This window comes from Dromaius novaehollandiae, chromosome 1 (genome assembly GCF_036370855.1).
Source record: "Dromaius novaehollandiae isolate bDroNov1 chromosome 1, bDroNov1.hap1, whole genome shotgun sequence".
Taxonomy (NCBI): Eukaryota; Metazoa; Chordata; class Aves; order Casuariiformes; family Dromaiidae; genus Dromaius; species Dromaius novaehollandiae.
In genome coordinates this window covers 3,066,495-3,086,886 of record NC_088098.1, presented here as the reverse complement: position 1 = coordinate 3,086,886, position 20,392 = coordinate 3,066,495, and the positions used below count along the sequence as shown (strand labels likewise).

Genomic DNA, 20,392 nt, shown 5'->3' with positions numbered 1-20,392 from the left:
GTGAGGTCTTATTTGGGAGGTCACATCCCAGAGGCACCAGCCTTCCTCCCTGTCTGCCCACCGCTCACAGGGGCCACGTGCCTGTCCTGCGCTTGCCAACCAAGCACACAATTCTCAGAGCAGTTCTGCCACAAACTGTTCAATTTAGGGAGCTCTTGGACACACGTGATTTTGAGTCAGCAGAGAAAAAAAGGTATCAGGAAAATAAAACACCAAAGCTTTTTGATGCCTATCTCTCACTAAGTGTGTTTTGCTGTAATTCCACTGCTGTTTCCAAAAGCGACAAAGTCAGCTCTTCCAGTTCCCCCAAAATGACGGAACGAATAACGGCTTTCCTCCTAAAGATTTATCCTTTAACCTGTTTAGCTGATACCTTCTGTGGACTCAGGAAGAGTGTTCCCACTGCTGACAGGCAAAGCATGAGTGTACTATGTAACTGTTGTTTACCGTACACCATTTCTCAGTGGAAAAACAAGAAATCTTGGGATTTAAGGAGTCGGTGCAGATTGTGGCATGTCATCTCTTTTCTGACTGATTGGCAGAAGATTATAACGGCTCGTAGCGCTATAAAAGATGCAATCAAATAAATGAGGAAAGAATGCTAGGATTAACCCCTTACACACCTTGAGCTTCTGGCCATAATTCATCAAACACAGAACACAACGTTAGCTGAGCATAAATACAGCCTCGGTGTACTTGGTTGGCAGTGACAGGCGAGATCAATATTGGAGACCAAATGCCAACAGTAAAAGGGTATGTCAGTCAGTATTTCACTGACTAACTGCCCTTATCTGAAGCTCTCACGCTTCACTGGGTGAAAATACAGCCATTGATCTTAGTGTCACGACTCAAATTCTTCATATATCAACTAGTTGTTTTTTTTCCCCCCCTTTTCAGCTGAATTTCTGGGCCACTATTTATTTTTATGATCAATACTTCTGTCACTCTCACATGAACTATACTTTTATTATATTAACCTTTAAGTACAATTTTTAACATATCTGTTTGGTGTAAAGTCACATTTTTTAACTCAACATCTCTTTCACAAGAGTGTCAAAGCTACAGCTGAACTTCAGGTTTTTTAAAGCGGTTATGGCAAATCTGCTCTGCCTAGCAGGTAAATCCACCCAAAGCATCGCTCCCGAGAAGTTTTCCAGAGCTGTGGCTAGCTGCACTTTCAAGGATTCAAATTCCCTTTCCAGGAATTTGCTGCTCAGCTGTGAGCATTTTTCTCAGTTTACGCTAGCAATTGCTCTGCCCGCTTTATCTTAAAGAAGTTAAACATTAGAAATTAGCATTACAAAAAAATCCCTCTATGCAAATAGTCCTATGTTTGCAATTGGAAGAGATTGGCTGCTTTATTAAACAAAACTGAGCGCTCAGAGAGGGTTTAATGTTTATGGCACGTCTGGATCGTGTGCTGACTTGTTTTATGGCCTTGGCTGAGGCACTTTGACGCTCTGGCTTTTCAGTTTTTCCTTGTTTGCGAAATGGAAATCTGAAGGACAAGCCACTTTCGCTAGGTCCTCTGGATCTACAAATGCATGAAACCATATTCCATAAGCAGCAAGGGTAATTGACTGATCCACATTAAGTGCTCCATGAGGCTACTCATTAATAAAATAATGAAGCTAAATGTGCTGAGCTCTTTAAATAAAAAGCATTAGATGGACAATAATCTACAAATAATCTATAAAACATATTAATATCTTGGGGAATAAGCCTTCAACTAAGAATCTGAGGGAATATATTAAAAAAATAAAAATAAAACTCTCCCTCTCTGTTAGTATAATGTAAAGCTGTCTCACCAAGCTTGGCTTTGTAAAGATCCCAGGAAAACTATTAGTCGTGTTATTAATGTCCACCTTGAAATGAATATAAACAAGGTGATTTGTTGGCCCTTTGATTAGCAGAGACACAATTCTTCAGCCAACTGATTTTTCCTGATTCAGAGCAATTTTCAATCTCGCTTAAAATATTATCAGAAATGAAAATCAGCAAGAGACGCTAAGCAATGCAGTCAAAGACCGCATTATTTTAGTTTTTTAAGTATTATTATTTAAAGTTTTCATGTATTACATTTTGGGCTCTAACTTTAATACAAAAGTTCATGTCTCCCAGAGGAAATGATTCCCCACCAAAGTGTTCCATCAATTATTGTGCGGCTCCGTCATTATCCAAATTGTCGAAGCAATTTCATTATAAATCCCACATAAAGTAGCACTAAGGGGTAATGGCAAAGTGGCTTTGGTCCCTGTAGGACCATCTCCAGAAAAATCAATTCAGGCACAGAGAAAACAACGCTTTGCTCCTGTGCCGGGGGAGGCAACTTTGTCTTCCTCGGCTATGGCTCAACGAGAGAAGAAACCCACACAGGTGGGGCCTGCTTAACGCCGGGAAAACGGCAGCTACACGCCAAAGTTAGTTCACTGAAAGAGTCTGATGACAACCAGACATGTCAACAAGCCTGAATTTCCCAGCTGTAGATGGCTCCTCAAGTGAAAAATATGATGGGAGGGTAAAAGATGGGTGGGCAAGAGAGGGACATGTACATAAGCGACCTCTCAGTGATGGTCAAACTTCTTCTCCAGTGAAAAAGTTCTTCCTCTTCTATACAAAAAGTGTATATTTAGCATGAGCAGGTGATAGAGGTTTCAGATAGCTACATACGGCTCACTCTTTCCATGGGGTGATGAAAAGTTACAGGTTAGGGGTTCCTAGGTTCCTGCCTAGGAGGGAGAAGCCATTAAAATGTTCTCTTGAGGCTTCTTTTCGGATGAATTTTACCCAGTGAAAGTCCTAGTTCCACAACACCCTTGCGACGAGGACAGAGAATACGGACCTTACTTATGCTTAAGAATTTCTTGTGGGGGAAGGAGGGGTGGAAAGGGGGCAAAGTAAAAAAGGAAACGTAAGTACGTGACGGGGGGAGGAAGCGCTCTACAGAGCATGAAATACCCACGCATAACCCGAGCCAGATAACGCAGTCCCTAGACAGCAAACAGCTTGGAAAAAACTTGCAACATCGAGAATACGCAAAGGCAATATGCAATCCTATTTTAACTGATGAGCACAGCAAGAGGCAGGAATGGGCTGGGTAGCTGGGGAAATCCGGGCCCTCTTCCTCGCTCCTGCAGAAGGAAAATTACTTCACTCCTCTGTGCCACAACACAAGAACGTGAAAAGTGACTGCAGAATTGCATAAGGGAATTTTGGAGGTTTATTTAATATTTAATGAAGGCTTGAGATTCTTGTGTGGACAATACCACAATGGCAGCAAGCATTATTGTAGGACTATTAAAGCTAATTAAGGAACAATTTTTATACAGCTGAACTACCAACTGCACGCAACTACAGCCGCTATCGTTCGTCCCAAGGACATTTACTGCCAAGTTTACAAGTTGCTCCAGTTTACTCTCTTAAAATGTAAGGCTCTTTTAAAATGCACTAATTCAATTTGCCAGATTTTAGATTTTAGGCCGTTATTACCAGTTGCATACAGCTTCTAAAAAACTCATTTTATGGCAATATTCCATGCTGCAGGAAGCCTCAAGATAAAATGAAGTTTAAAATGACTGGATCAATGAACACTAGATTCGTAAATGCGTTCTGCATGTCTGAAATCTCCGCACCTCACCCGAACGGTCTCTCCCCACTTTGGCTGGATTCGCATCCCACAAAGCCATTGCAGGATTTCGGCCGAAGATTACGGATAATGCTGTATTCTAGATGCAAAATACATCACCGTCAGCAGCCTCTCCAGTATGCCAGGCCATCTCATCAGCAGTTATTACAGAAACGGTAAAAATTAGTCTCTGTAAATGCATTAGCTATAAAAATTAGAGTCTGATTTTTTTCCCCCTTCTCTATAGAAAAGGTCTACTGTGCAGAGTAGCACAGAAAATAGTCTCATTTGAGAAACGAAGGCTACATTCGTTTTCTATTCTATTGCCCAACATCGGATGCCAGCTAGAGGAACCATCAGCCTCCTGAGCACAGCGTCCCGCAGCCCCCTGGTAGAGGTAAAAGGGAGTAAAAGACCGATGGAGAGTTTCTCCCTTTCCAGACAAAGGAGACAGATTTCATTTTGGTGCAGAGACGGATCAAAAGAAAAAGACCAAGACGCCTCTTTGCCCTGGTTTTGGGGCCTGGCAGAAGGTCCCCGTCCCACCGCATGCAGAGATGAGCCTCCACGCAGCCTCCCTCTGCTTGCAAGCCGCTCTTCCTGTTTACAGCGAGCGAGCACAAGCACGGAGCTAACCCCAGATACACATCTTCGTCTGGGCTGGGGTGGCAGAAGCGCCGTTTTGCATAGCAGCTTCGCCTCAGCTCTGCTTTCGGCGTCGTTAGGACTTCCCCTCACCATGCAAGGGTGCTCAGCGCTCGCTGGGGCCAGCTCTGCCGCGAAGAGGAATAAAAACAAGATGCACGGTACAGCTTGAGGCTTCCTGCAAGTACGGCAGACTCCTTGCAGGTGATGGAGGACTACCATGGGTCTGGCACCATGCTGCCAGCAGTTCTCCTCTAAATAACCACCATTCCCTACGTGGCTACAGATGTACTACAGCATCCCCCAAACGTCCTCTCTGCCCATTGCTGTGGAGCAATTCAAGGCACCAGCCACGGTGATTTGCATCATCTACAAAATGCAGAGAGCTCCCTGATGAACACGGTTCAAAACGCGGCTCCATCGAGAGAGATAGGGGGGGAAAATCTATAACTAACTGACAGTGTTCATCAGGATGCTTCACCTGATCCTTAAGAGCATGAATTTAAATGAAAAAGTAACACATATAGGCAACTAGATAGCTAGTGACACAGGGCAGGTTAGCAACCAGGAATGGACTGCAGCCAGCCACAGGAGAGAAAGGGAAGGCAGATTACAAAACATCAATAAAACCCAAATGACTGTCCTTATCGACGGGATTAACTCCCTCGGCCCGGCAAGGAAACCTGATAGTCCACAACTGTGAGCTCCCCCTCCGTGCTCGCCGCGTGAAACCGCCAGCTCGCCGTCCTCCTCTCGCGGGGAGATGCAACGCTGGTGAGAGCTGGCTCGAGAGGGACATTGCATTGATTGCATTCGAGTTGCAAAGCGGCCTGGTACAAATCCCACTCTCGTGCTGACATGCAAAAGTCCCGGACTACCGCAATTCCTGCAATATTTTCCATGCACCTAAACGCAGCCCGTGGAGGCCTGAGCAGAAATCCCCTGAAGCAGTTCTCCACTTGTGTTTCGGGTAACACGTACGCGGGATTTGCGACTGGAGTTTCTCTCATTGGTAGCACTTGTGAACACTTGTGGTTCACCGCCGGAGCCTCATTACCCCCGGAGACTGTTTGTTCATCTGTTCGTCAGAATTTAATTACTAGAGCACAACCGCTCCGGCACGAGCCTAAGATTTTTCTCTCCTCCATCTACTGTAGGACACTACTTTCTTTCCAGAAAATGACTCCTAATCAACCTGTCACGGCGCAGAGCAGCAGCGTGCGAAAGCGAAGGAGGGGTCCTCGGGTGCGACGAGCGCCGTACCGCACCCAGCCCCAAAAACCTACTTTTTGCGCCGGCGAGACGAAGAGGCGAGCAGCTCGCGACCTCCCTCTTCGCGAACAGGAAGCCGGCGGCGGCGTTGCAGAAGCTGCGCCGCTGAAGCAGCAGCCTCCAAAGCCCACGCGGCAGCTCTGCAGGTCAGGAGCACAAGTTTCCAGAAGCAAAGCCTGAATTTTTATCAAATTCCTCAAAAAACTCTTCTTTCAAATAAGCCTCCATCAGCACGCAGCACAAAGCAGCAGCATTACCCCCCCACCCCGAGCACCCTTAACTGGAAAACCCACTAAACTTGCACTAAATCAACCTATAGAAAAATAATATTTCAGTAAGACGACGACCTTTTTTAGGCAAAATTCTGACTTCTAGGCAGGAAAATCCGTGTTTGCTATTAGCTAACGCATGCTCAAGCCTAACACAGGAACTGCGGCTGCAGTACTATCCCACGCCATCAGGGCAGAGGGAGCCTTTTGGTGTCCCGAGACACCTGAAAATGCACCAGTGCTTTTGCTCTCTCCCAATACAAGTGGCAAAGTCTCTGCTGCTGCTACCCACAGCATGAAAAAACCTGAAGGACTATCAGAGATTGTCACTGTCCAGCTCTAAATTTATAAGAGAATCACGAATAAATGTCAGATTACTTACGTGACAAAATTCTTTGGGACACTATATTTTATTCTCTATTTTATCTAGCATTTATCGTGGAAACGTCTCTCTCTCAAATTAAATCCAAACTAGTGTCTGGGCCCTGTTTTACAGTCTCCATAAAGGCGAATGGTCTCCTAGTAGCGCTGGTTTAATGGCGCTACTTAGCAGCAGTCAAGGGTGCAGAGTAGGACTCGAGAGGCAGAGGAGCCTATTTGAATGCATAATAAAGAAGCAGCTGAAGTTTGACTAGGTTTATTAAATTGTTTATGGATAGTTCAATAGTCGCTGTTAAATTAACCATCCTAAAAGAAAGAGGAAAGAATGGGTAATACTGGCTATTATCACCATTTTAATATGAGACTAGCAGTAATTTTATGTTTCATTTTAAAAGCTCTGGTACTTGAAGTCATATTGATATGGACATCGTGGCTTTTATTTTCATTTAAAATGCCTGTTGGATAAAGCCTGGAGACTTGACTCTTAAGGGTTCAGAAATCAATATGCAACTAGAAAGGATGCACCTTTTTTTAAAAAAAAATCTCAATTTTTAAGCTGCTCAGAACCTCTGACTGAGGCCACCTATTTGTGGTTTTTTTCCCCATGACAAAATGACAAAAACTGGAAACATTTCTTAAAAACTTCCCATCTCCAGCTAATTGCTGATGCCGAGGATTAACATTCTGCAGCACTTCAGCTTTAGTTACTTTCCTTAATTAATGTCATATTTGCAAAGATCTATAAAAACACTGTTTAGGTAAATGATGTGTGTTCATTAACTATTTAAAAAACGGGTCCCATTTTTCCTAAGTATTTGCAATCTTGCAGTTCCTACCGATCAACCCGTAACGTCCCAAGGGATCTGCAGGTGCTTCAGCAAAAGGCCAGTATTTCCTCAACGATCAGGACAAAACGCGCTAGAGCAGCAGGTTCCTTAGGAGCCCTCAGGTTGCGCATGCACATATAAAATACTTAAATGTGCATGGGAGGCTCCGAGTCTGCAAAGCCGGACGCGCTGCTGCACTGCGCAGCAGCATCCCCTCGGGGGTTATTAATAGGCGCTGCGGCTGAGCGTGGTTTCCGGGCCCTGCGTAGGCCGAGAAGCCTTTCCTCATCCTCATTCCCTTCAACGCAGACTACAGTCCATAAGACGGCACGATTTCCAGGCATCTTTTTGGAGACGATGCCATACGGAGCAAGGTGTTTTGTGCTATGAGCTTTTCTGAGGCGAAGCTGAGGCATGAAGACGCTGTCGCTGCAATGGCGTGAGACGTGTTTTTTTAAGTCCACCTACCAAACCACAGCGCTACGGCAGGCTTGGCAGATACAGCTTAGCACACGCCGACAAGCCAGACAAACCACCTCAGTACTTGTGCTGACCTGCTAAATTTGTAACTGTATAATAAACCTGCAAGTTATAAACTTACAACGTCTAATACTTGAATAAATACTCTGCTTGAGACGGTTAACAACAGGTATCATGATGGTCCCATCAAGGATAAGCCTGAAGTCTCTTAATTCCATTAAGTCTCTGCTTCTCGGGCTTTTCATAGCAAACCCATCCTTTTGTGGCCCTATTTGGTGCAGAAATGCACTTTTATCACAGGCAGTGCTACTTAAATAGCAGGGGACGTGCAAAGGGGACAACTGCGCTGGGCACGGGAATGGGGACACCAGCTGGGAAAGGTGCCTTCAAGCTCATTTTGAAGGCTACGATGGTGTAACTGCAGCGGAGAGCCACCACGGGGCCACGGACCAGCGTGCTGGGTCCCGCAGCGGGACACGGGGCTCTGCCTTGTCCCCTGGCTTTCCGGGTAGGAAAGGCTGCACACGCTGCCCATCGCTGCCCAAGCCTGGGGACCTGCACGGACCCAGGGTACAAACCTCCCGGGGCAGCTCCCCCGCTCTCCTCCAACCCCCTCCCATCGCTACCCTGGGCTAATGAACAAAAAAGCAACTATTTTAAAGGTAAAATTTTAGGGCCAGATCCTCAGTCTAGATAAGACTTCAGCCAGCAGAGCTGACCCACTTCACCTCTTCTGCTCCCACCAAAGAGACCACCACAAGATTAAAGAATCCCCTAATCCGCCGTACAAAGATTAGAAATCTCTTTTCTGCTAGGTCATGAAATGAAGGAGAATTAGTGAAAAATATGAACTAATATATGTGTGCTTAATTAAGAACAAGCACACTGTCGTGATTTGCAATCTCGAGAATACGTGAAAAACAGTCTCTGGAAAATAGGACAATTTAGCACATCATTTGCGATCTTAAATGCTTGCATAAATAGAAACAAAGGAACAAAAATCACACTGAAAGCGACTTTTAAAGCAAGCAGAGCTCGCGCTGACACAGGAGAGCAGGTAGACCCACCGACTGTTAATTGAAGCAAGCAGAACGAGAAAAAAAGCTAATTATAAGTGATAGATACAATGAATAGCTTGAAAGATCAAAAGCAGATCGAATTTAGTTATTACTTTTGCAGAAATATCACAGCATTATTATGCTGCTTTCATGTGCTGTTACATGACATTCCATGGAATTTAGATGGACACAATTAATCCAGTTAAAACAGGAGCATGGGGTACTCTGCCACAACTGCAGTTAAATTGTTGCAGCATTTTCTACACCCTCACTTACCATTTGTAGCTTCAACATATTAACTTCAAGTTAAGTACAAAGAATTGCGTTCTTAGTAGTCACATTATAGAAGCAGACCGTATAAACATGTTGGATCGTCCGGGCAGATATATTTAAGATATGCTGCAAAAATTCAAGTGCAAGGGTGCAACATAGTACAAAGCACTCTCCATAAAATAGTCTTCTCTTGAACACCGTTTAGTTAGAGTGTCCACCTGCTTTCCTTCTCACTTCCTTCCCTCCTTCCATCCCTGCTACCGAAACCCTCAGCAATGGTTTTAGTGTTGTGCAATGAGCCTGGACCCGCTGCTAAAGCGAGGATGTGCCAAACGCATGCCCACGGAGATGGCTTCGGCGAGCTGGCCACCCCACCGCAGCACGGGACCCACCACGGCAGCCTTCTGCTGGTGCCCTCTCAGTGCGCTGGCGAGAGCAAACGATGCAACGCAGAAAAAAGCAGCCCGTTTACAAATCGGAGGAAAGCAGCCGTATAAAACAAAAACGCAAACCCCTCAAATTTACTGCATTCCTCTGAAACCTTTATGGTCCAGAGGCCTCTTCCAGTATTGTAATCACCGTTTTCTTTTGAAAGCTGCAAACACGCTATCATTTCCTAAACTGACTCAAAAAAAAAAAAAAAAAAAAAAAAAAAAAAAAAGGAAAAGAAAAAAGTTAAACCAACTCTATCTAAACTCCTTGCAAATCTCTAAATACATTTTATTCTGCTTATTGGTTCAACTTTCAGAAATCCCATTCTACTTTCTACATTACAATAATGCTCTCTTCTTGCCATTAATATTGTGCTCAGTGAAATGCTAATATTTTTCAGTTCACTGTCAGAGGGAACTAAATCTACAGCAAGCTAATCTGCCATAAAGTCATGTTTTATACACATGACTACAAATTGAGTTTTACACTCCATGGAAAGCAATCTTCCATCTTTAAGGGTATCATGAGACACAGAATTAGATCTATTCTTCTGGCATTACTAAATCATAAGATGAAATATAATTTGACGTGCAAATGATATTGTAAACCCAAGGCAATGAAGCACTGAAAATGTTTTTAGTAGTAACTTACTTGTTTTCGAAGTATTGAGAGTCTTTTTGAGAAAATTAGTCTCTATTCATAATGGAAACAGCATTACACAAACTTTTTTTCCCTAAGACGGGAACTAGTCTGGAATTTGAGAGACCGTGTGTATTTATTTCTGAATGCATATCTAAATTTAACCATGTGTTTCTCCGTTTTCGGACTCGATGCGTGAATGCCAGGACTCTACCAGGACTGCAAGCTCTGCGTTGGACGCTCAGGAGGTGGGTGTCAGCGCTGCTTGCACTTGTCAAGTTTCCAAACATCTTAAAAATAAACTAGATAAGGTATTTTTTTGATCTACACCAGCAACAGGTTTTGGGTTACTTTAGCTTGCAGAGGAAAGCATGGGAGCATTGACTTGGTAATTATGTAGATATTTTCCCAGGTGAAATGAGAATACCCCAGGCAGCAGTGTGAAGTGTTGCCTCCTTGCAGTACTAGATGGTATCTCTTGGAAGATGGACATGATCACACCAGCTACGCCCTGGCCATTTATTTCCTGATATTTATAGCCCTGTCTCCGCAAGGCCTGGAGGGCCTCGATTTCTCCTTGTAACCCGTTGTGTGCTTGAACCCAGAACGCCTTCGTGCCTTCTCGCAGGGCTTTCCCCTCTCTCCACATCGTCACTTCAACAGGCGCACGCATCTCTCAGCATGTTCATTCTGGCCTTGCTTTACTCCAGGCCTAAGGAATTTAAACCCAGTCATCTCATTTTAAACCGAAGGGTCAGGATCACCTTTTGTACCACTAAGCCTAATAAGAAGAAAAGAAAAACGAGCTACCTCACCAAGGCACACAGCTTTCTAATGCCTTTCCACGTAAGATGCAGAAAGACATTACAGTATCAGACACGTGTCACAGTTCAAGGCAACATAATTGTTTTTCTGGATTTACGTTGTCCAGGGCTCTTAGCAGCCCACTTGGTGCTTCTCTTTCCAACCCAGATGACATGCAAGGTACATCAATGCCAACTTCTACTCCAGCACATTGGCTTCCTCGCCTACCCCTGGCCTCTCCCGTACATCAAGAACAAGCGTCCACACTTGGAGCGTGTCTATGGTGGACGTGGCACCGTCCACTGCCCAAAGGCAGTAATGTCTCCAGGAGGAGAAGCACTGTGCTGCCAACACATTGCAAGGTGGCCTCCTCACTGGCTGCACACTAACTTCCCTGTGCAGAGAAGCCCTTCACTGGACCCATCCTCCACCCCTCCTCCATTGGACCTATCCTCCACCTCTTCTTCCAACTCTCTCCTCAAAACCTGCTTCTCTGAAAAGTCATTAACCCAAAATTTCCTGCACTGGGTAAAAGCAGGACTTTGCCACTCTTCAGTATACCAGAAAAAAAAAGCACCAGAGAAGTAGCCAAGTTCATGTGGCTCAGAACTGAGACTAGCCAACAGCACAAAAGTTCAATAAACAGGAAAATATTAAAATGTTTGTTAATGCACTTAACGGTATAGCCTATTTTCCACCTGGTTAACCTCTTTTTGTTGGTGGCTAGCCACAGTGACAATCATTCTCTGGAGAGGTGGCTTTCTGCATTAACTCCTAGACAAACCACCCCGGCATTTAGACTATTTCCCCCCAAAAAGGATGAGAATAGTCCCACTTCTGGAGGTGACCCAGAGTGGCATTATCTAATGATAGATCGAAGGGTGAAAACCAGCCGGAAACCTTTCTGGGTTGCAATCCAAACAGGGAAACTCAAGTTTACCTCTAGCATGAACCGCTTGCTCTTCTGAAGAACCAGTCTCCCAACTTGGCAGAGCAGTGGAGGAACAATCACAAGCGACGGCACATCACTGCGCACCCATCAGCATGCGAATTTTTAGGCAGAGTAGGAAATTATGGCTGCCGCCAGTCGCTACACTTGGTTCAGCTGCACACGTTGGCATTGACGGAGCTGTATCACGTGGTGTCCAAACCACCAAGCACGCTCCTCTTAACGGAGAAGCGAAAGAGAAAATAACACTGCACATCGAGACACAGACGTACCTTATGGCAGACTAACGCTGGGTACCAACAGCTCTTTGATGTTTATATAATGTGCTTCTTCAAGAACAAGCAAGTTCATTCTTTCATTAAGAGTAACACTTTGAACTTAAAATAATTCCTTTCATCAAAAGACCATGGAATATTTTGCAAAGATGGCAAAGTATTATTAGCATAGTTTTATAGAGGGGAGAAACTGAGGCCAAAGCAGATTAAGGGAGTTACTTGAAATTTTGTCTGTGGCTGGTAAGACAGCTAAGAACAGAACTCATTTATCTGGATTCCAAAACGGTTCTTCAAACTACTGGACTGTGCTGATATCCAATAAAATTTTCAAGCCAAAATGCACTATTTCGACACTTAGTTCTCCACAAAGAGCTGAAGAATATGTCAGTCTAAATACAAATGCCAAATCTGCAAGACACTGAAATTTTCATTTTCCCCACCCCTTTTTTAAAACTGCTTAGAGGTAATATTCATTTTTCACCTCTATGCCGCATTGCATTTTGCCTCTGGATATTATTAATGTGTATGTATTGAGGTGCACAGGAGACAGAGGCACAAAACTGCAATGCAAGGTAGTACATTAAAGGATCGTGCTACTTTGTGGATATGTACTCAGTTTGCATGCAAAGAATTAAGGAAGTAGAGCGGCTCAAGCAATGCGCAAAACAGATCACTGAGAAAAAGGAGTGGATTCAAAGTTCATGTTCTTGTTTCAACTGTAAAAGATGATACATTTGTTTTCTTTTGTATTAGATTTTAAGGAAAAATACTTCCTAAATACTTGCTACAAAGAGGGGGTGAAATTGAAGAGGAAACACTCCCTAAAGCGATTCACCTGTTGCTCTCCTAAATCCTTTCCAGTTGCACAGAATTGTTCTTTTGGTGCCGCAGGTCACAGAACAAAATCCTGGGTTTTTGCAAGCCCTCAGACACAGGGGGGAAGAAGAAGGAAGGAGGGAGAACAGGGTTGCAGTTGAGGATCAGGGTAATCAAATCTCAGACTTCACAGCACCTAAGAGGAAGGATCACCAGCATTCACAGCTCTAAGCCTCTGAGACTTCAAATGGCACAAATTAAGCATCAGGTTCACTACGACTATGAAGGTATGAAAGGCGCTGATCTACTTCTGTAAAAAAGCAGTGCTTCTCCTTTCCTTCCCCCCTGCCCTGTTCTCCCTTCTTAACACACTGATTGCATTTGAAACAGAATATTTTATATATGTTTTAAAGTAAGGTCTTAACACATATACTCCTTCTCTTTGCACAATTAGTTTTAAGATATCCAAGGTATCTCAACCAGTGAGCTGAAGCCCAGTCTGCAGTAAAGTGCCAACTATGCGTATTAGAGCACCTTTGTTATTCACACTGAAAGAATTATATAGAGTCTTACTGTAAATTTGATGTCTTTCACAGATCTACTTTAATGCACTAGCATATTTAACTTACAGCTGAGAAACCCTGATAGACAGGTAGAGCGCACAGCTGATCACAACTGTGCTTCCCTTTGCTGACTTTGGCTCTTTTCAGAGAAAGACTTTGGGAAGGGTACCAGAAAAGTTGCTGTAGCATAAATTATAAATATTAAATTGTTTGGAATCCAGGATATTTCTCAGCTGCTTCTATTTTCCCCTGCCTACATTTCTTAAACAGCATGCATGAAGGCTGCAGCTGCAGACTCCCTTATCTCTCTGGCCAAAACTCTCGGGAAGAAAATCCCATCTACTTCAGGCTATAAATAAATGTATTCCTTGATTCAAATAGAGACATCACAATGTGGAAAAAAAAATACGGCAAAGATGCCACCTTCTTTCCACAACGGTCCCTGCCCCACTCGTTTCTGTCCACTTCATTGCTATTCTGACCCATCCCTTTTCCATAAATATTTGTCTTGCATTTGTCAAGACTTACATTTAAAAATGAAATTCTATTTGGCGTCTTACAGTACGGGAGGCTATTATATATACATTATCCTTATGTGCATGATTGGGGAGAATAGATGATTTGTGAAGTTATCTATTATGGGGAATAATCAAGATTAATGAGCCCTATGGCACTTGCTGAATGCCTCCAGAGATTTATTACTCAGGTTGTTCGTTTTTCTTGTTATGTTGGTGCTGTCAAGAGTCCTATAACAAATGCAAACACAGACGTGTATTAATTGCAAATGTGGAACGAGGCTACTGTGATGTTACTAACTACTTACAACAGCATCTTCCCTGGCTATGAGATTTCTTATCTGGCACGTTTCTGATCAACTCACCAACTATTTTGGTATATAATGCAATTTTTTAAAAGCTTAAAAAGATAAAGGGGGGGGGTGGAATTAAAGACGGACGGGAATTCTGTGCTCATCTTACTTTTGACAACGCAAGCTGTGGACAAAACTGATTGACTGTGTCCTGGGCTTTTTCAGAAAGGCTGTGCAGGCGACTCTGAAAAACCTAATTTTTTCAAAGCAAAATACCCCCCCCAACAATAATTGTGGCAAAAAAAAAAGTTGCCTACGAAACAGGTGAGCTCTATTTTACTTCTAAACGCATTTAAAGCTGCCACTATAACATGCATCTGTCAAGACGATAATGCTGCTTCCCTGGGCTGACATTCCTGCTTTTCCACAGAGGTGTCAGCTGCCAGCGGACTCAATGGTATCAACAGAAGGATCACGGTGATCCATGAGCCTATTAAGTTATTTATTAAAAGCTCAATGTGCTCTGGGAATTTTAGGTAGTCACACTTCCCTGAATGGAAAAAAAAAAAAAGTTCACGAAAGGTTCCTCACTTTAAGCAATCTTTTCCCTGTATTGCATCTCTTCATCGATGCCTCCACGCTGACTACTGCTCAGGAGGCATCACGCTTAGCATATACCATTCATGCCGAGTGCATTACATTGAATTATTTCAAAAATCCTAAAAAAAGATCTTTTTTTAAAAAAGCAGCATCCACGTTACCTTTAAAAATCCCTGCACTGAATCTTTAAGTTCAAGTTATGCAACACCAACCTATACTAATGACAAAGTCATTTAGATATGCAAAAGAAGTAAATGTATTCTCTGTGTGCTCTCATAGAAGATCCCTGGGCCTATTTTCTTCTTCGCAAACTGCGCTGTGGACACCTTACCCTTTCTGACTCTCTCACATGGGATTTATCCCAAGCCGGTTCCCAACCACCGGCTTTCACAGGTCTCTTTCCCATTCCCTGGTGTGACTTCAAATGAGAAGTTGCACAGTTTTCATGTTCACACATTTATACATAAAAACACATTTCTATCTCCCGGGCAGATCTTTTTCTGATTCACCATGCTGGCACAAACACGGAATGTGTGGGATGATACTAATAGCTCTGAACTACTAATATACAGGAGGGTATAATAATGATAATAATGTAGCAGCATACAGTGATACCATCAAAATATATTGAGCTCTCCTGTCTCGAAATAGCACGGTCTGCTGGAGCCTGCCAGAAACCTCCAAATTCTTCCCTCATGGAAAAGAAATCCAACAAAAGCTATTATTTAACACAAATAAGGGGGTACAACTTCAAGCTCAGGAGGCTCCATGCTACAATTTGACAAAATCCAGTAGGACCTACAGAAAAAGAAGCATCTTTGGACACTTCCACCATTCTTTTACTTTCTTGTCCTTATGCATTTTCTGCAGGCTTCTGTCGAAGATAGGCTGCTAGGTTAGGTGGACTTATTTCTGGTCCCACAAGGCTGTTCATGCGTTTTTACAAAGCTAGTCTTGAAATTTATCCAAAGTTTATATAGATAAAAGAACCTACATAATCCCCTTTTTTAGTCATATCCTAAGTTTAAAAGGATCCTAGTCTGTCTATTCAACATTGCTCTTGGTATTCTTCTGGATCGGAACAAGAGCAAGGGCCTCCAGATCTGGGTGTCCCAATGGCTTTACATTGTTCCTCAAAAATTTGGACTGGAACTGTATTAAAGCTACATACCACAATGCCTCACATTAAATGTCAGAAAATTACAAAGAGGTTTTGCAGGAAGAGCTAGGGTGAAGAACTCCAAGAGCAGAAGGAATTTGTATCTGTCAGCATTAGTTAAAAATTTAGAAGCAAAGATAATACGCAGAAATACTAAAAGTGTCAGAAACCACCAAATACTTACGAACTTCTAAAAGAAGCTCTCTCTCATCTAGACAATAACTTCAGTATAAAAAGCTAAATCCGCCTCCTTAATACTCCACTCCCTACTTTCCCAACTCTCTATATTTAGAAGAAAGATTCAAACTTTTTTGAATGAGGAGACCTTGTTCCGTTTTTGTGAAGTCTGCAAGTATGATTCTGAGGCACTGTGGTAGCATCAACTATAGTAAAGACCACCCAAAATGAGAAAAGTGGGTTATAACGATGCTACTTTGAAAGGTCTGGAAAGGATGTTCTTTTCGTTAAATAACTACAGGCACCAGTTTTTCCTCTGAACACAAATTAAATATGGGGGAACAGGGTCTTGCAAGGTTTAGAAGTCCAAATTAGAGATTCATCCCTGACTAGTAATCTGCTTGCATTTCCCTCTTAACACTATGAAAAAAAATGCAAAAACCTATAGAAATACAACAAGGAAATATCATCATAGTGCCAAATGGTTTTGAAAAATCTACACAAATAGATGTGTACTTCTTGGTAGACTTTTTTTAAAAAAGCAAATGCGTTATTGAACAAGTAGAGAACACTGATGTAATTTTTTGCCTTTGGGTATTATTTGGCCTTACAACAAAACAAGTTTTTGTATAGCTGCTACCCAAACTAATAGGCGCTGTCTGAAGAACAAACATTTTCTTCATTTCCTTAAGTGTTAACCATTTGTAACAGTAATTAATAAAACTTCAGGCAGGCAGTTAACACGAGAAAGTTGTGGTATCCCTGCTAAAACTGAGACAACCATTTTTATTTGCACATGGCTAAGTGCTAGCAATTGGGGAAAAAACCAACCAAACAAAAGACTACAAGGAGGACAACAATCCCTGAAGTTCACACACGTGGCCAATTGCCACCAACTATTCTACCTTCCTTCTAAATATCCTCTTCCAAAGTCTTTTCAAAGAGCCAACAACATTAGATACTTCCAGACCAACCTTCCTTACGATAAACAGTAAGGGAATATCTAGGAAGTGGAGAGCTTGGCTTTGGCTTCTTGATAACGTCCCCATAGGCATGGAAGGGCCATCAGCCATCCCTTCTCCAGGCTGAACAAGCCCAGTTCTCCTGCATGGCGCAATAACGGGAGGACAACAAGCAACATACAGAAGTTAAAATCAGAGTGTCTTGGCACAAGGAGAAAAGTTTTGCCCAGGAGGACAGTCAAGCAGTGGAACAGGTTGCTCCAAAAGGCTGTGCAGTCTCCGTCTTTGGAGGTTTTCAAGACGAGAGTGGATCAAGGCCTGAGCTGATCCACTGCTGAGCAGACCTTCCTGGTGTGGTCTCACAGCTGACTCTGCTTTGAGCAGGAGATTGGACTACATACCTCATGAGGTCCCTTCCAACCTGAGTGATCCTATGATCCCGTTACCACTGGCAGCAGGAGCACTTAGTAATTCTTAACAAAAATGAGATGTGACTATGGAAAGCCAATATGTCATTTAGAGAAGAAACTAAAATATCAGAGAGTATGAAAAAGTGAATTGTCATTCCAGGGGCAGCATTAACCTTACTGCATGTACCACAACAGCAGCTCAGTCTTATGTGACAGGATAGAGAGTACCAAAGTCTTTTGTTTTTTAATAAACTGTGATTCATCTCTAGTGAAGAAATTTCTCACATCTCATGAAGGCAAAATCCACCACAGTATCTGAGATTTTATTCATAAAACCTGTCCCACTCGACTACAAATGGCAGTCTGCAGCAAACAGGGATTGAGATTTTGCTTTTTGCATATGACAACATACTGGATATGGAAACGAGTGACGGATATTCCATAATGTATATTCTTATCACGTAAGTCATGAACCTGATAACCTAGACATCCTAAAAAAGTAGGTATTTGATTTCTCTGTATCTGAAGACAGAAGGAAAGACTATATTCAGGCTACATGAGCTTGCAAACTCAGACCATACTTTGGACAGATGGAAGTTATTCTTGTGTTTTCTATGAGAGCTGATACCATATACACATGACAAAACCATAAAAGATAAAACTTAAAACAAGGTAACATATATTTGAAAAGTTACCATACAACAGGAAACCCTCCACCTTCTAAGATATGCAATTAAACATCCAAGTATAAAGCAGCAGGCATCCAGAGCTTCATACAACGGTGAAGTAATCTGGAAACTTTCTATAGCCTCTAAGAGAAGTCCTGTAAGAGTAATTTGAGGTTCAGCATAGGATTTGTGAGCAACACAGAAGGCAGCCCTTCACAGACCTCCTAGTTTCACTTCCAGAAAGGAAATTAATGTAGACAGGGAAAGAAAAACCCCCATGACTGGATGCTAAATCCGTAGTGTGGAACCAGTTCAAGCCCAAACAACTTGAACGACAGAGACCAAATTATAAACAAGCTGGAACAAAAGCTGCTAACTTGTAACTGTCATCACCTCAACCAGTTAAATTGCAAAGGTTAAACCCCGCATTTGCAGAACCTTAAAAACCAGGTAAGATGGTCGAAATCCCACCAGACCATCCAGATAATGATATGCTTCAAGATTTAAGAACCAACAGTGAATACCTCAAACTTACAAATCACCTCCATTTGAATCAATAGAGTCAAAAAGAAATAAACATCACTTCTGATTTTCTCAATGAGATTTTCCAAAAATCAAATCACCACAATCTTCTCCATCTTTTTGACTATCCTAATCACTACAATAGATACCCTGCTATGGGGTCATGCAGCTGCCAAAATGGACATGGGAAAATGTAAAATATGTGGCACTGAAAACATAGACAGTCTGTATGTGTCAGGAGTTTTGTGCCTTCCAGAGAAAGACAAATGGATGACATGATAATGTGGATTATTCAGGCGAGTTTCAACATATTTTATGTAAAGCTCTCAAGTTCTGAAATTTGACATTTGTTCTAATGTTTGCAAGAACAAGTAGCGGTGTGGTCAGATGAGCAGTCACTGTGGAGTCACAGCCTTCAGTTCTGCAGGCTGGGCTAACCGCTGATCTGCTAACCCTTTAACGGTACCTACTGAAGTCATATATAGATATTTTTATTTTACAGGTTAATGCGATTTACAGATGTGAGCAGCTAAAGACAGAGAGAATAGCCAGCCAGCAGATGCAGACGGACTTCACGCAGAACCCTAACTGCTTGCAAATATTCAAATCATAAGCAAAGGTCCCTCCGCCTTTGCTGTGCACATTAAAATGGATATTTCTATGACCAACTAGAAATATTTCACTGCTTTCCAGAGATCAATTCCTAAAAGTATTATTGCACAAAGTAGTATGGCTCAGAGACATCTGGTACTAATCTTTTTTTTTTTTTTTTTTTTTTTTTTTTTTTTGTGCTGTGCTTTCATTCTGTGTATGTCCCCAAATTGCAGTTTTTAGAGCAAACATCGTACTGATTGGAATACCACCTTATCTTTCAACTTTGCTTCTGTCTCAAGGCCTCTTGAACACTAAAGTAGCGAGGATCTTGATTCCACTGTGAGACATAACCTACAGATGGGAAAATTAAGGCTCAGACTGATTTCACTGAGCTTCAGAGGCCTCGGTAAGTCCTACCTTAGTAGCTCAGCTACTTGCTCTTCTTTTTGTAATCAAGGAAAAAAACCAAGCAGAGAACCACCCCACCAAAGATGTCTAGGTCTCCCTTGACATCAGCAGGATTTTGGAGTATATAATTGAGGTTCTGTGTGGCACGGAGGGGGTTAACCCTATTTTAAGTACTTAGATGCCTCTATGGAGAGAGGTAGGATCATCCACAAAGTTCTCCCACCTACCTAAAATTTGGCCCCTGCAGGACTTTCTCCACTGCCGTATGCTGGGACAAACAGACTCGAAAGCTAGGGAGTGCAAAGAGAGCAAGGTCACCAGCAGATACAGGAATAAAAGCAGGACTCGCCTCCGTTTCAACAGCCAGATCATGTATTTTTTAAATCCTCTTTAGCTCCTATATTCATCTTCATGCCAAATGGTACAGTCTGACTGACATTTCTGACCTTTCTTGTATAGAAGGCGATACGGAGAGAAATGATGGGGACAGTCATTTCAGTACACATTAAATTCCCAGTCTGGAAAACCTCAGCTAGAATTAAAATCCGACGTTCGTATGAAGTCAGTTGAATGAGATTTTCAAAAAGAGTGAAGACTTAACGAACGTCTCTTGAAAATCAGGCCTTGCCTTTCACTTGTTGAGAGCCCAAATTTCCCTATCCAGTTTTGGCCATAAGTTGAAGGTGGTAAAAATAATTCTCAGTTTTCTCAGCAGAATTTATGGTCTCTGTCACAACGTTCATAAAAGAGATTTCTTCTGTCTTCCCGGTGGTTCG

The 20,392-nt window shown here is 42.6% G+C and overlaps 1 protein-coding gene across 10 annotated transcripts in view; it reads right to left on the bottom strand.

Annotated features, from left to right (window-relative positions):
- Positions 1-20,392, bottom strand: part of CELF2 (CUGBP Elav-like family member 2) — a 515,386-nt gene that overhangs the window by 158,326 nt on the left and 336,668 nt on the right. The gene's annotated exons all lie outside the window — the stretch shown is intronic.